Here is a 15,429-nt window from a genome sequence, read left to right as displayed (position 1 = left end):
CAATGACCTAATTTAAATATGTAATAACAAAGGATAGAAACCTTAAATAACACAGATAATAAAGTATGATGCAAACAATAGTGCCCCCTAACACAGTAAGATACCCCCACAGTGAATTCCTTTACAGTACCCCCTCACGTACAGTATGATGACCCTACTGTACCCTCACTCAATCCCCTCGACAAAGAATGTTGACCCCATCACACTACTGTTCTCCAATATGTAATAACAAAGGATAAAAAACCTTGAATAACACTGATAATAAAGTATGATGCAAACAAAAGTACCCCCAAACACAGTGAGATACCCCCACAGTGAATTCCTCCACAGTACACCCCACACGTATTGTATGATGACCCTACTGTACCCTCCCTCAATTGCCTGGACAAAGAATGGTGACCCCATTACTGTTATGCAACTGTAATCCCCATAGAGCCCTCCATACAGTATAATGACCATAAAACGTGCTCCATACAGTAGAATGGGCTCCACATTGTCTTCTATACAGTATAATGGCCCCACATAGTGCTCCATACAGTATAATAGCCCCAAATAGTGCTCCATAGAGATAATGGCCATAAGAAGTGCTCCATACAGTGTAATGGCCCCACATAATGCTATATACAGTATAATAGTCACAAGAAGTTCTCTATACAGTTTAATGGTCCCACATAGTACTCCATACAGTATAATGGCCCCAAATGGTGCTCCATACAGTAGTATAATAGGCCCCACATAGTGCTCTATACAGTATAATGCTCCCACATAGTGTTCCGTACAGTATAATGCCCCCACTTAGTGCTCCATATAGTACAATAGGCCCCACATAATGCTCCATACAGTATAGTGGCCCCACATAGTGCTCCATAAAGTATAATATCCCCACATTGTGCTCCATACAGTATAATGGCCCCATATAGTCCTCAATACAGTATAATGAGCCAACACAGTGTTCCATAAAGTATACTTCACCCCATATTAAAAAAAGTAAATACTCACCTCTGCCTGTTCCTTTGCTGCTCCAGTCTCTTCATGGTGCCTTCAGATCCTAGATACAGCAGGCGCGTTCTCTCCTCTATCATTTCTTTGAAGTGTATGTGCATCTAGGATGCAGATATAGTTGAAAGTGCAATGCCAAGCAGAAGACCCACCCGGCATCGCGGGCTAAATATATTCAAGGGACCCACCCGACGTCGCAGGCCAAGTATATTCACTATGCCTACCAGATTTAGCTCATAGTTTGACATATGTGTACTAAATGTTAATTAGTAAAATTAAAGCTTGAGAGGATCTGCAATGAAAAATTTGACAAAATATCGACATGTGCCAGGTTTATAGTGTTATACACAAGAAGACCTGAGTTTGTAACCAGGGGTTTAATACTTTTTCACACATTTTTATAAACTTGATTCAATTTTGTTATTATAGAGAAGTGTGTATTAATTGATTACAAAAGAACGTTTTATCCATAATAGGTTGTCAAGGTAGAAAAAATGAAGGGGAGCAAAACTTTCTGATTGCTCTGTATGTCTTACTGGTTGTCTCTTTACACGTGACTCTTTCCATGACAATTAAAATGTAGCGTTTAACCCTTTTTATTCTATCTTTCTATTTTGCAGGATCAAGCAATCTGCGCTCAGTGGATAATCCATGTAAACATCAATCGCTACCTTCTGCACGCCACTAAACTCTCCACAGTCATGAGGAATAAACCTGCTCAGTAGTCCGACATGGATCTCCAGCCCGTGCTCCCACCACGTCTTCTGCCACTTATTTATCTATTTTATTATTTATCTATTTATGACTATTTATCTATTTATTTTACATTATTGTATTTTATATCTTTTGGAATAAAATTTATTTTTTGTAAGGACCTTTCACTAGTCATTATCATGCAGATAATTTATCTAATGATATGGGGATGAAATCATAGATATCAAGAGAACATATCTACTGGATGCACTGGTGAGCTCAAAGTAGACTGATGATGTGACGCCCCAGGGTCCTGGTTGTCACAGTGGCATTGCTTTCCTCACGGGGAGAGTGATGTCACACTTGGAAGCGATGGAGGATTCCTTTTAACAGGTAATTAGAACATACAACACCATTCTGACTTCAGGCCAGAAGGGGGAGCTCTACACCCGACTTCAGGGGAGCTGCTCTCTCTTTGGTCGGGAGGAGGAGTTGCAGTTGCTAGGCGGTTAGGAAGAGTTTGTCAGTTGGTGCCAGACAGCAGACAGGAGCAGTCTGAGGCAGAAGGACAGGTGAGGGGCCGTACAGCCTGAAGTGCTGTAGCTCCTAGATAGCGAGATACAGAAGGAAGAACAGCCTTTAGCTAACGTGCCGGAAAGCGAAGCACAGGCGAGGACACCAGGGGGAGGACAGCAGCAAACAGACTGTCTCCCTGGTAAAGCGCAGACACTGGTAGCCGGAAGATCAAGGCTTTTGTGGGACTCTAAGACACATAGCAGAAACCGGCAGGACAGCTGGATTATGCATCGCCTGTTCACCCTAACACCCAAGAGTCACAGTGACAAATAGAGCCCGGGTCATGATAGAGACCCTGTAAAAAGGCCTGAGTCACCTGTCATACCGGTTTGTGTCCCACTTCACTAAAGAACAGAGATAACTGAGAGGACCTTGCTACAAAGCCATAGGCAGTAAGGGACTATAATAACACAGCGCTAGAAGGAAGGCTTTTAACTCCACCTGATAAAGCTGGACTCTGGACTCGCTTCCAAGCCGGCCGGACCCTGCCTGTACCTGTGATCTCGTGCCCTGGACTGTGGCTGCCTGCTACCATCAGTAAACCAGGCAAAAAGACTACACCCCTGTGTCCTCTGTTCTTTACTGAACCATTCACCATCTTCCATCTATTCACCGGGATCCCTGGGGACCTACTTCACCTGTAGGAAGTTATACTATCTGGCTGCCATAACACTGCCCCAGAGGACCCCTTTAAGCAGCGTTGGTCATCCCTGACTGAATACCACAGGTGGCTTCACGAACTTTATTTCAAAAACCCCTTTAAAGACTGTCCCTTTTGCTTGGGCGCCCATGGCCACAGACCGGGTTGCTGCCACCGTGACCACCCCTTTAATTGCGACCAGACCTGGTACCGAGTACCCCGCGGCCCTGCCGGGCGCACCAATGACATTCAGGATGTAACCAATACAAGAGGATGCACATTTCTGGTGGAAGTTAGCGTAGAGGAACTGTTGACCTGGAGTGAGGTTTAGTGGCCAGCAGGGTGCTGATAAAAAATAGTGTGCGGGAGGGTAAGCAGGGGTAGAGTGAGAAGAGCAATAGGCAATGTCTGCCATAGAAAACATTACTGAGGGGTTGGGATTGGCATGGCAGTATTAGGAAGCATTAGAGAAGTACTTTGGGCCAACTTCCCTGCTTATCAGGACTTTCACACACACTCGGTTATCTGATTTGCAACACCATGTGGGAAATGTGCATTATCACCTACAGTTTTGTTTGTGTCATTTTTGAGATTTAAAAATAAGTTTTTACAAATTCTGTTTTAAATGAATAATATCAAAATATAGTGACTTATATTTACCAATAATATAAAGTACAATGTGTGAAGAAAAACATAACAATTTTAGAATCATGTGGATAAATAAAAGCATTCCAAAGATATTCCTTCACAAAATAATATACCGTAGGTCAAATTTGAAAAATGGCCAAAACTGGCTGCGACGGTAAGGAGTTAAAGTGTCTATTAATCCCCGTTCTAAATGTTTCTATTGGGATTCTGTTTTTCAGTGGGACAGATAAATGGAGACTGTAAATTTTTCTGTCCTGTTGAACAAAAGTATCCTGGTGTATTGTGCAAATCAAGTTTGTAGCAAGTGGAAAGATCATCTGTAGCATCAATCTCTTTGACGTAAGTTCTTTTAAGAAATTTGCAATTTAATGAAAAAGTACCCAAAAAATTATCATTGTGATAGTATGTACTATAGTAATTAATACGTTTTTCCTGTAAAACTTATATTTTAACATTGAATCCAGCTTTTTGCAATATTTACCTGAGAGATGTTGTAGAGCTAGAGAGTATCATTGAGTTTATTTTTTCAGAAAATTTATGTAGTATAAGAGAATAGCACAGCGGGAATAAGCACTAAACATAATGATTTTGAATGCTTTTAATTTTCTACCCTCATATCCATAAAAAGTTATTACACCGCAAAGTGAAAAAAAGCATTTTTCAGGCAAAGTACCCTTCGCCAGGAAAGGAATAGGATATGTGGAATGTCTTTCTTGGGTGAAAAAAATGCAGAATGTTCCCTTGTAACAGTATATTGAAGGGATGGAGTCACTGGACCGTCTAAGGATCCAGAGACAGAGAGTGGAAATTACTTAGGTCCATCCATCAGTTTGATTCTTCTCTCCCAATCACTTTATATGGCGACTGTAGCTGTAATGGTGACTGTTTCATGACCTAAGGGCTCACAGAACCCCCTCCTAAATTGCAGGCTCTTCACATCTAACATAGTAACATAGTTAGCAAGGCCGAAAAAAAGACAATTGTCCACCAGTCCAGCCAGCGGCAATGCACAATGAGCCCTGTTCATTAATCCTGTTCCACTAATCCCTCGGCACATGCTGTGTCTTAGGGTACCGTCTCACTATACGATTTACCAACGATCACGACCTGCGATACGACCTGGCCGTGATCGTTGGTAAGTCGTTGTGTGGTCGCTGGGGAGCTGTCACACAGACCGCTCTCCAGCGACCAACGATGCCGAGGTTCGCTGGTAACCAGGGTAAACATCGGGTTACTAAGCGCAGGGCCGCGCTTAGTAACCCGATGTTTACCGTGGTTACCAGAGTAAAAGTAAAAAAAAAAAAACCGTACATACTCACCATCTGATGTCCTTCAGGTCCCTTGCCGTCTGCTTCCCGCTCTGACTGAGTGCCGCCGTACAGTGAGAGCAGAGTGCAGCGGTGACGTCACCGCTGTGATCTGCTCTCACTTTCCGTACGATTCTCAGCAGGGTCCCTGATCGCTGCTGCGTGTCAGACACTGCGAGATCGTAACTATATCGCTAGAACGTCACGAATCGTGCCGTCGTAGCGATGAAAATGCCACTGTGTGACGGTACCCTTACTTCTGGAAGCCTTTAATTGGGAACAGCACAATTCCTGGGGGATCGCCATCTTCCTCCACCTAAACTTGTTTCTGTATCTCCTGTTGCATCAATACCTCCCATGTTAAGCCTGAAGCTTCTAGCTATTTTTAGGTTCTCAGTCCCCTTTTGAGCGGGAGAACCAGGGCCGTAGTCGTGGCATAGTATATCTGGTTACACGTGCCCAGGCCTCCTGTCACATATAAACAATGTCCCCTCTGCAGCATACCTTTTGCTTCACCCTCTGCACCATCTGGGTCTCATCAGGCTGGCTGAATTTCCGCTGCTTCCGTTGTTGTACAATAAGAGACAGAGTCCTTTTCAAACTTAAAACAAAGAACTTTACTCCTTGCTTGTCGCAGCACATTCTTGTCAGTTACATCATCAGCATTAGGTTCCATACAGTTCATGTTCTCCACTCTCCCTACGCTTTATCCTACGTCCTTCAGTACATTACGGGGTCGTATCGCCTCTTGCTATAACACACTGTCCTCTCTGTGCAAGCTCACTACGCCTGAGAGTTCCCTCGTCCGTTTCGCATCGGTACGGAGGGCGTCTGCCCATGCTATGATCTGCCACATGGCGAGCAACCTGTGTCCCTGAACTGGTCAAGGAACGCTTCTCAAGCTCCTGTCCCAAACTGCGGTAATGCTGCTGCTTCAGCTGCACTTACAGTTAGGTCCATATATATTTGGACAGAGACGACATTTTTCTAATTTTGGTTATAGACATTACCACAATGAATTTTAAGCAAAACAATTCAGATGCAGTTGAAGTTCAGACTTTCAGCTTTCATTTGAGGGTATCCACATTAAAATTGGATGAAGGGTTTAGGAGTTTCAGCTCCTTAACAAGTGCCACCCTGTTTTTAAAGGGACCAAAAGTAATTGGACAATTGACTCCAAGGGTATTTCATGGACAGGTGTGGGCAATCCCTTCGTTATGTCATTCTAAATTAAGCAGATAAAAGGCCTGGAGTTGATTTGAGGTGTGGTGCTTGCATTTGGAAGGTTTTGCTGTGAAGTAAACATGCGGTCAAAGGAGCTCTCCATGCAGGTGAAACAAGCCATCCTTAAGCTGCGAAAACAGAAAAAAAAAACATCCGAGAAATTGCTACAATATTAGGAGTGGCAAAATCTACAGTTTGGTGCATCCTGAGAAAGAAAGAAAGCACTGGTGAACTCATCAATGCAAAAAGACCTGAGCGCCCACGTAAGACAACAGTGGGGGATGATCGCAGAATAATCTCCATGGTGAAGAGAAACTTCTTCACAACAGCCAACCAAGTAAACAACACTCTCCAGGAGGTAGGCGTATCAATATCCAAATCTACCATAAAGAGAAGACTGCATGAAAGTAAATACAGAGGGTTCACTGCACGGTGCAAGCCACTCATAAGCATCAAGAATAAAAAGGCTAGACTGGACTTTGCTATAAAACATCTAAAAAAGCCAGCACAGTTCTGGAAGAACATTCTTTGGACAGATGAAACCAAGATCATCCTCTACCAGAATGATGGAAAGAGAAAAGTATGGCGAAGGCGTGGTGCAGCTCATGATCCAAAGCATACCACATCATCTGTAAAACACAGCGGAGGCAGTGTGATGGCTTGGGCATGCATGGCTGCCAGTGGCACTGGGTCACTAGTGTTTATTGATGATGTCACACAGGACTGAAGCAGCCGAATGAATTCTGAGGTATTCAGAGCCATACTGTGTGCTCAGATCCAGCCAACTGCAGCCAAACTGATTGGTCGTCGTTTCATACTACAGATGGACAACGACTCAAAACATAAAGCCAAAGCAACCCAGGAGTTTATTAAAGCAAAGAAGTGGAATATTCTTGAATGGCCAAGTCAGTCACCTGATCTCAACCCAATTGAGCATGCATTTCACTTGTTAAAGACTAAACTTCAGACAGTAAGGCCCACAAACAAACAGCAACTGAAAACCACCGGAGTGAAGGCCTGGCAGAGCATCAAAAAGGAGGAAACACAGCGTCTGGTGATGTCCATGAGTTCAAGACTTCAGGCAGTCATTGCCAACAAAGGGTTTTCAACCAAGTACTAGAAATGAACATTTTATTTAAAATTATTTAATCTGTCCAATTACTTTTGGTCCCTTTAAAAACAGGGAGGCACATGTTAAGGAGTTGAAACTCCTAAACCCTTCATCCAATTTTAATGTGGATACCCCCAAATGAAAGCTGAAAGTCTGAACTTCAACTGCATCGGAATTGTTTTGTTTAAAATTCATTGTGGTAATGTCTATAACCAAAATTAGAAAAATGTTGTCTGTGTCCAAAAATATATGTATGTCCATCCGGACTCTGAGTGGCTGGGTATCTTGATTACTGTTGCGGAGCTGTCCGCTCTACACGGGCACTAGGCCCCTACTGATTGCAAACAGGAAGACACTTTAATCTTAATAATAATAATCTTTATTTTTATATAGTGCTAACATATTCCGCAGCGCTTTACAGTTTTGCACACATTATCATCCCTGTCCCCGATGGGGCTCACAATCTAAATTCCCTATCAGTATGTCTTTGGAATGTGGGAGGAAACCAGAGTACCCGGAGGAAACCCATGCAAACATGGGGAGAATATACAAACTCCTTGCAGATGTTGTCCAAGGTTGGATTAGAACCCAGGACTCCAGTGCTGCAAGGCTACAGTGCTAACCACTGAGCCACCGTGCTGCCCTTCTTAACACAATCTTAACACAGACAGCCCCTCCTACATAACTATGTATAATATTGTGCCCCATCTAGTGTCCTATTTAGGGTCCTACACGTACCCTATCACTACTGAAATATACATATAGCAAAATGGAATATATACATATCTCACACGTAGCAAAATACTATATACATAGCAGCATAACAACTATACACCTTTAAGTGGGGTAGAGGCATGGCACCCCCTTACACCCTCTCTACATTGGACAGAAACATCACCTACAATACCTGATCATCTCATCCGCCACTTTCTTTGGTTCGTACTCTGGTTGAATTGTGGGAAATGGTGGGATCACTACCCACCAAGGTGGATTTGAAAGCACAAATTTCCCATATTGATGAAAAGCTCATGAAAGTCGTCCAGGAGGTCCAACAATCTGTTCATTCTCTGGATGAAAAAGTTGCTAAAGTGGAACAACCAAACTCAATTTATGCTACTAAATTGTGTCATCTTTCTGATACCAGTGATGCACATACTGCAGATGAGGGACATGTTGAAAATAGAGCACGTCACAATAATCTTAAATTGAGGGATGTCCCAAAATCTATTCCAGTCAAAGGTGTAGCTAGGGGTTCAGCTCAGGGGGATGAAACTTCTCAGTGAGCCCCAGGGGCTGGCTGGCATTTTTCAGCCTGGGGGGCAATCACAAGGCAGTGGCCCTTCAGTTGCGGTGGCCCTACTTTTCCCTAATAATCTCTGGCCACTGCATAAAAGTAGCAGAGATAACAGGCTTTAAAAACAGGCTGGTTCATAGATATGGGAACAGAACGGAGCTTGCTGCATAGATATGGTAGCAGAACCAAGCTTACTCCAGAGATATGGGAGCAGAACCGAGCTTACTCCGGAGATATGGGAGCAGAACCGAGCTTACTACTGAGATATGGGAGCAGAACCGAGCTTACTCCAGAGATACGGGAGCAGAACTGAGCTTACTACAGAGATATGGGAGCAGAACCGAGCTTACTACTGAGATATGGGAGCAGAACCGAGCTTACTACTGAGATATGGGAGCAGAACCAAGCTTACTACTGAGATATGGGAGCAGAACCAAGCTTATTCCAGAGATATGGGAGTAGAACCGAGCTTACTCCGGAGATATGGGAGCAGAACCGAGCTTACTACTGAGATATGGGAGCAGAAACGAGCTTACTCCAGAGATATGGGAGCAGAACCGAGCTTATTCCGGAGATATAGGAGCAGAACCAAGCTTACTACAGAGATATGGGTGCAAAACAGAGCTTACTACAGAAATATGGGAGCAGAACGGAGCTTACTACAGCAGTATGGGAGCAGAACCCAGCTTACTACAGAGATATGGGAGCAGAACGGAGCTTTCTACAGAGATATGGGAGCAGAGCGGAGCTTACTGCAGAGATATGGGAGCAAAACAGAGCTTACTACAGAGATATGGGAGCAAAACAGAGCTTACTACAGAGATATGGGAGCAGAACCGAGCTTAAAACAGAGATATGGGAGCAGAGTGGAGCTTACTGCAGAGATATGGGAGCAGAACCCAGCTTACTACAGAGATATGGGAGCAGAACCGAGCTTACTGCAGAGATATGGGAGCAGAACGGAGCTTACTACAGAGATATGGGAGCAGATCCGAGCTTACTGCAGAGATATGGGAGCAAAACAGAGCTTACTACAGAGATATGGGAGCAGAACAGAGCTTACTACAGAAATAAGGGAGCAGAACCGAGTTTAATAAGTCTACTACATGGAACCAAGCCTGCTACATAGAAACTGGAGCAGAACCGAGATTATGGCATACATACGGTACCATAATCTAGATTACTACATTGATACAGTTCTAGAACCAAGTTTACTGCTTAGATATGGTGCCATAACGGAACTTACTTACAAACATACAACAATACGGCTACACAGTGCCTAGTACTATCACCACTACACAGAGAATACATATTATAATATCACCATTACCTCTACATGAAACTACATTCTATACAAAGACCAATAATACCACCATACACCCTTTACTATGACTGAATCACATTTAGCTGCTACTAAATTTAAAAAAAAATGTTACCTAAAAAGAGCAATATTACAACCTAACAGTAACCGTATATTGGTAGATACCAGTTCCACAGAACAACTGATTACAGTACAGTTATATATAGTAACTTACACATGACGTTCTTTCTGATTCGGATCGTTCACATTTCTATCTGGCCCAGACCAACATGACAACTTCTCCAGCCAGGACTCGTCTGCACAGATTACAACAAAGGCACATTTGACTTCTCACATTTCTAGCGCCGTCTCCATCTATTCCCAACCTACAAAAACTTCCCAATCTGTGTGCACCTAACATCTGTTAGCCAGCATAAGTACATGTGGGGGTTGCCTGGTTGCTAGGGAATCCCCACATGTACTTTTGCTGGCTAACAGATGTAAATCATTCAGCTGCGGCGCTGAAAACTAAATCTCCGAGCACTGAAAAATACTCGGAGGACACCCGAGCGTACTTGGGAAATCTCGAGTAACGAGTATATTCACTCATCACTAAACAAATACGAACGCACCATGTCCAGACCACATATTACCACCACATGATGACCAATAATACCACATACAATGAACAAATACTGCCACACCATGACCAGACCACATATTACCACCACACAGTGACTGAATACTACAATACTGATCATTAATTTAAAAAAAACCCACAATACTAAGTGCTATTTACACGAACTCTGTATTTACTGTCAGTGTACATGTAACACAGTGATCACTGGTGACATTATACACAGGAGCTCTGTATACAGTGTCAGTGTACAGGTAATACAGGGATCACCAGTGACATTATACACAGGAGCTCTGTAAAAAGTGCCAGTGTACAGGTAATACAGTGATCACCACTGCCAGTGACATTATATACAGGAGCTCTGTATATACTGTAGTATACAGTGTATAGTGTCAGTGCACAGGTAATACACTGACTCACCAGTGACGTCTCTAGCTGAAGTCCTTCATCTTTGCTTTTCTCATTCATGCAGCACAGACCGCCATCGCTTCTTCCAGCCAGGACTCGCCTCTGCATAAAATAACACAGTTATCTAGAGCACCGCTTTCAGAGCACATTCCCCACTTTTTCCCTTTCTTCTACACTACACATCTGAATACAGAGATACAATCAATATATAATTGGTTATTATGCAACCTCATAGATTGCAAGCTTACGAGTCCCCCATCATGTGCAGTCCCCCTTACCCCCACTTCATGTGCAGTCCCCCTTACCCCCACTTCATCATGTTCAGCCCAACTCCCCCACTTCATCATGTGCAGCCCAACTCCTCCTTCATCATGTGCAGCCTCCTTTAACCCCCTAATTCCATCATGTGCAGCCTCCTTTAACCCCCTAATTCCATCATGTGCAGCCTCCTTTACCCCCCCAAATTCCATCATGTGCAGCCTCCTTTAACCCCCAAATTACATCATGTGCAGCCTCCTTTAACCCCCAAATTCCATCATGTGCAGCCTCCTTTAACCCCCTAATTCCATCATGTGCAGCCTCCTTTACCCCCCAAATTCCATCATGTGCAGCCTCCTTTAACCCCCAAATTTCATCATGTGTAGCCTCCTTTAACCCCCAAATTCCATCATGTGTAGCCTCCTTTAACCCCCCCCCCAAATTCCATCATGTGCAGCCTCCTTTATCCCCCAAATTCCATCATGTGCAGCCTCCTTTAACCCCCAAATTCCATCATGTGCAGCCTCCTTTATCCACCCAAATTCCATCATGTGCAGCCTCCTTTAACCCCCCAAATTCCGTCATGTGCAGCCTCCTTTAACCCCCCAAATTCCATCATGTGCAGCCTCCTTTAACCCCCCAAATTCCGTCATGTGCAGCCTCCTTTAACCCCCCAAATTCCATCATGTGCAGCCTCCTTTAACCCCCCCAAATTCCATCATGTGCAGCCTCCTTTAACCCCCCCAAATTCCATCATGTGCAGCCTCCTTTATCCCCCCAAATTCCATCACGTGCAGCCTCCTTTAACCCCCCAAATTCCATCATGTGCAGCCTCCTTTATCCACCCAAATTCCATCATGTGCAGCCTCCTTTAACCCCCCAAATTCCGTCATGTGCAGCCTCCTTTAACCCCCCAAATTCCATCATGTGCAGCCTCCTTTAACCCCCCAAATTCCATCATGTGCAGCCTCCTTTAACCCCCCCAAATTCCGTCATGTGCAGCCTCCTTTAACCCCCCAAAATTCCATCATGTGCAGCCTCCTTTAACCCCCCAAATTCCTTCATGTGCAGCCTCCTTTAACCCCCCAAATTCCATCATGTGCAGCCTCCTTTAACCCCCCAAATTCCATCATGTGCAGCCTCCTTTAACCCCCCCAAATTCCATCATGTGCAGCCTCCTTTAACCCCCCAAATTCCATCATGTGCAGCCTCCTTTAACCCCCCCAAATTCCATCATGTGCAGCCTCCTTTATCCCCCCAAATTCCATCATGTGCAGCCTCCTTTAACCCCCCAAATTCCATCATGTGCAGCCTCCTTTATCCCCCCAAATTCCATCATGTGCAGCCTCCTTTAACCCCCCCAAATTCCGTCATGTGCAGCCTCCTTTAACCCCCAAAATTCCATCATGTGCAGCCTCCTTTCACCCCTCCCCACTTCTTCGTTTGCAGTTACCCACCATTTAATTAAAAAAAAAAAAAAAAAAAAAAGTTTTTTTTATACTTACATCACCACTCGCTCCCTTGCAGCGCCTTTCTGCTAGCGTCCTGGCCGGGACATGTCGGCGCGTGCGCGATGACGTCATCGCGCACGCCCGACACCTGACCCGGAAGCATAGAGAGATATCATGGAGGGAGCAGGAGCTGTGCAGCCGTCAAGCTGACAGCCGCGCACACAGCTCCCGAACCCGGCGTGGACGTGTGCGCCGACTGTGACTGCTGCCGGCCGCTTCACAGTGCAGCGGCCGCGTCACAGTGCAGCGCACACGGCCGCGCACAATTTGATGTGCGGCTCTACAGCCACCACCAGGCGGCCGGCCCTGATCAGCTGCTGGGGGAGCGGCCCGGGGGGCATTTGCATCTTTGCCACCCGGCCCAGTCCGCCCCTGGTGAGCCCTATCCAGTTAACCGTGTGGAACTACAGTTGCAGACCCTAATAATGGGGATAGGGGAACCTCAGCAGATAAAAATGCTGTTAATAAAAATAAATCTCTACAAAGACTAACACTGATATTATCACCATACGGTGACCATATGGTGGTAGAGACCTGTCCTGCAAACCATATACGGTAAGTGATCACAATTCAATCATAGAAAGGACTTATTATGACGTTCTTTCTGATGGAGTTCTTTTCTTTTCCTGTCTTTTCCATCTTGCCCAGATCGACATAACTTGTCAAGCCACAAATTGTCTTACAGTTGAATTTTCACATTTTCAGCACGGTCCCTATCTATTTCCAACTTGCACAAACTGCTGATACCCAAATGCTGAGCCGCTGCTGCCATATGTGTCCCTATTATTGCACCTCCTACGTGGCACAAAAACAGTGCTCTTCTTACTGCCCCACATAATAATGCCCATAACCGTGCCCCCACATAGTAATGTCCACCACTGTGCCTTTTATAAAGTAAATGCCTCCTTTATGCCCTCTATATGGAAAAACTGACCGCAAGAAACCCCCATAATAAAGCCCTGTTTAAGTGCCCTAAAAAACAATGTCCACATTTTGACCCCTAGAAAGTAGTAATGCCCATGTGTGCCCCTTTGACAGTCACAATACCCTGAGTACCCTATAACAATAAGTGCCCACTTAGCACAGTATGATGGGCCCACAGCTCCCCCTACACAGTATGATGTCCTCCAAACTTTGTGATTCCCCATAGTAGTCCACACACTGTATGAAAGCCCATCAGTAGTCTCCACACCTTATAGTATCCCCTTAGAAGCCCCCACTCTCTGTGATGGCCCCCTTAGTAGCCCTCACTCTGTATGAGGGTCCCCTTAGCAGCCACTAATTTATATGAGGGCCCCTTTGGTAGCCCCACTCTATAAGAGGGCCCCTTTAGTAGCCCCCACTATATATGAAGGCCCCATTAGTAGCTCCAACCAAATATAAGGGCCCCCTTAGTAACCCCCAGTGTTTATAAATGCCCCCTTAGCAGTCTTCAGTATTTATGAAGGCCCCCTTAGTAGCTCACACACAAAATGGCCCTGACACAATATTAAAATAAGCATCATATACGCACATAAACTGGCGAGTCCAGTGGCAGACAGAAACAGGTTCCAGATAGACAGAAGTGGTGCTGTCATCGCACTGGGACTCTGACGTCCTGTACATGTTGCCTAGCAATGACCTCATCATGTTTCTCCACCTGGCAGGCCTAAAGCGACCTACGGCCTACAAAGCAGGGAGCAATACTGCAGGGAGACCATGTCTCCCTGCTCTCAGGGAGACCATGTCTCCCTGCTCTAACGCTTAATTTATCTGTATTGGAGCACTGTGCACCCCAGTTGGGGGGGGGGGGCAGCAGCTCCGGGTGGACCCCTCTGAGCATGGGGCTTGGGGAGACCGTACCCTCTGCCCCTGATAGCTATGCTCCTGATTCTACTTGAGGAACTTCATGACTCGGAGGTCACCATCTTCGAGAAAATTCTTAGACGACCTTCTGATGGAGATATTGGAGTGGAAAGAATTTATCAAGTACGAGGCCCTTAGTTCAGAGGCACTAACTGCCCACTCATTACGATTTGCTGGGTGCACTTCTATAAAGAAAAGGAAGATATTGTGTGAAAGTCTGTGAGATGGGGCCTGTGGAATATAATGCTGTGGAGGTGACTATTATTCCAGATTTTCCTTACCTTATTTTATTTTTTTTATCTTATTTTATAGGGTTTGGTTTTATTGAACACTACTGTGTTAGGTGGCCTTTAGGTCATTGTCTGTTAGGTTCGCCATAAAAGCTTTAATTAATGCGTGAGTTAAAGATCAAGTAAAATTCAACTAAAGTCTGTCGTGTCACAGTTGTGTCCTTGGAGTAGGCTGAAGCACTTACAGCAGATTGGTCCAATTAATAGAGCTTAAAAAATTGTAGGTACTTTCCAGATCACCATTAAATTGAATTGTTTAACAGTTTTTTTGATCAATGCTGGCTTTTGTTATATATTAAGAACTTTTTTAATAAATATAATTTATTACTGTACTTGTTTGCTGACAAAATTATGGTCTGAAGACAAGTTTTTAGCACCAAGACCTGGAGCTTACCTGATAGCAGTTATCAAGATATGGCCTTGTTGGTGTTTTATAGGACATATGTTACACTGCAGTTACAGAGAAGAATGTCTAGTTTTGAATCGTTTTCTGACGTTTTGTGCCCACACCTTAAAAACTGATATCTTCCATCATTTTTTGGGGATGCCCTTATATAAAGATCATATGGATCTTTGTCAAAGACCACTAACATCGCACTTTTTACAGCTACAGTATTTTATTCCAGCTCCTGAATGGGCAATCTTTAGTAATTTTTCTTACAAAGATTGGATAAGAAAATTAAATATT

The 15,429-nt window shown here is 44.3% G+C and overlaps 1 long non-coding RNA gene across 1 annotated transcript in view; it reads left to right on the top strand.

The window, feature by feature from the left end:
- Nucleotides 1-3,788: 3,788 nt before the first annotated feature.
- The window catches only part of LOC143769231 (uncharacterized), a 32,038-nt gene continuing 20,397 nt past the window's right edge, over nucleotides 3,789-15,429 (top strand). The window contains exon 1 of the long non-coding RNA XR_013214284.1: nucleotides 3,789-3,895. This is a non-coding gene — a long non-coding RNA (uncharacterized LOC143769231). The remainder of the gene's footprint in view (nucleotides 3,896-15,429) is intronic.

Source organism: Ranitomeya variabilis, chromosome 4, assembly GCF_051348905.1.
Source record: "Ranitomeya variabilis isolate aRanVar5 chromosome 4, aRanVar5.hap1, whole genome shotgun sequence".
NCBI lineage: Eukaryota > Metazoa > Chordata > Amphibia > Anura > Dendrobatidae > Ranitomeya > Ranitomeya variabilis.
Note: the sequence above shows the minus strand (reverse complement) of the source record. Positions and strands in the feature narration are given on the sequence as shown.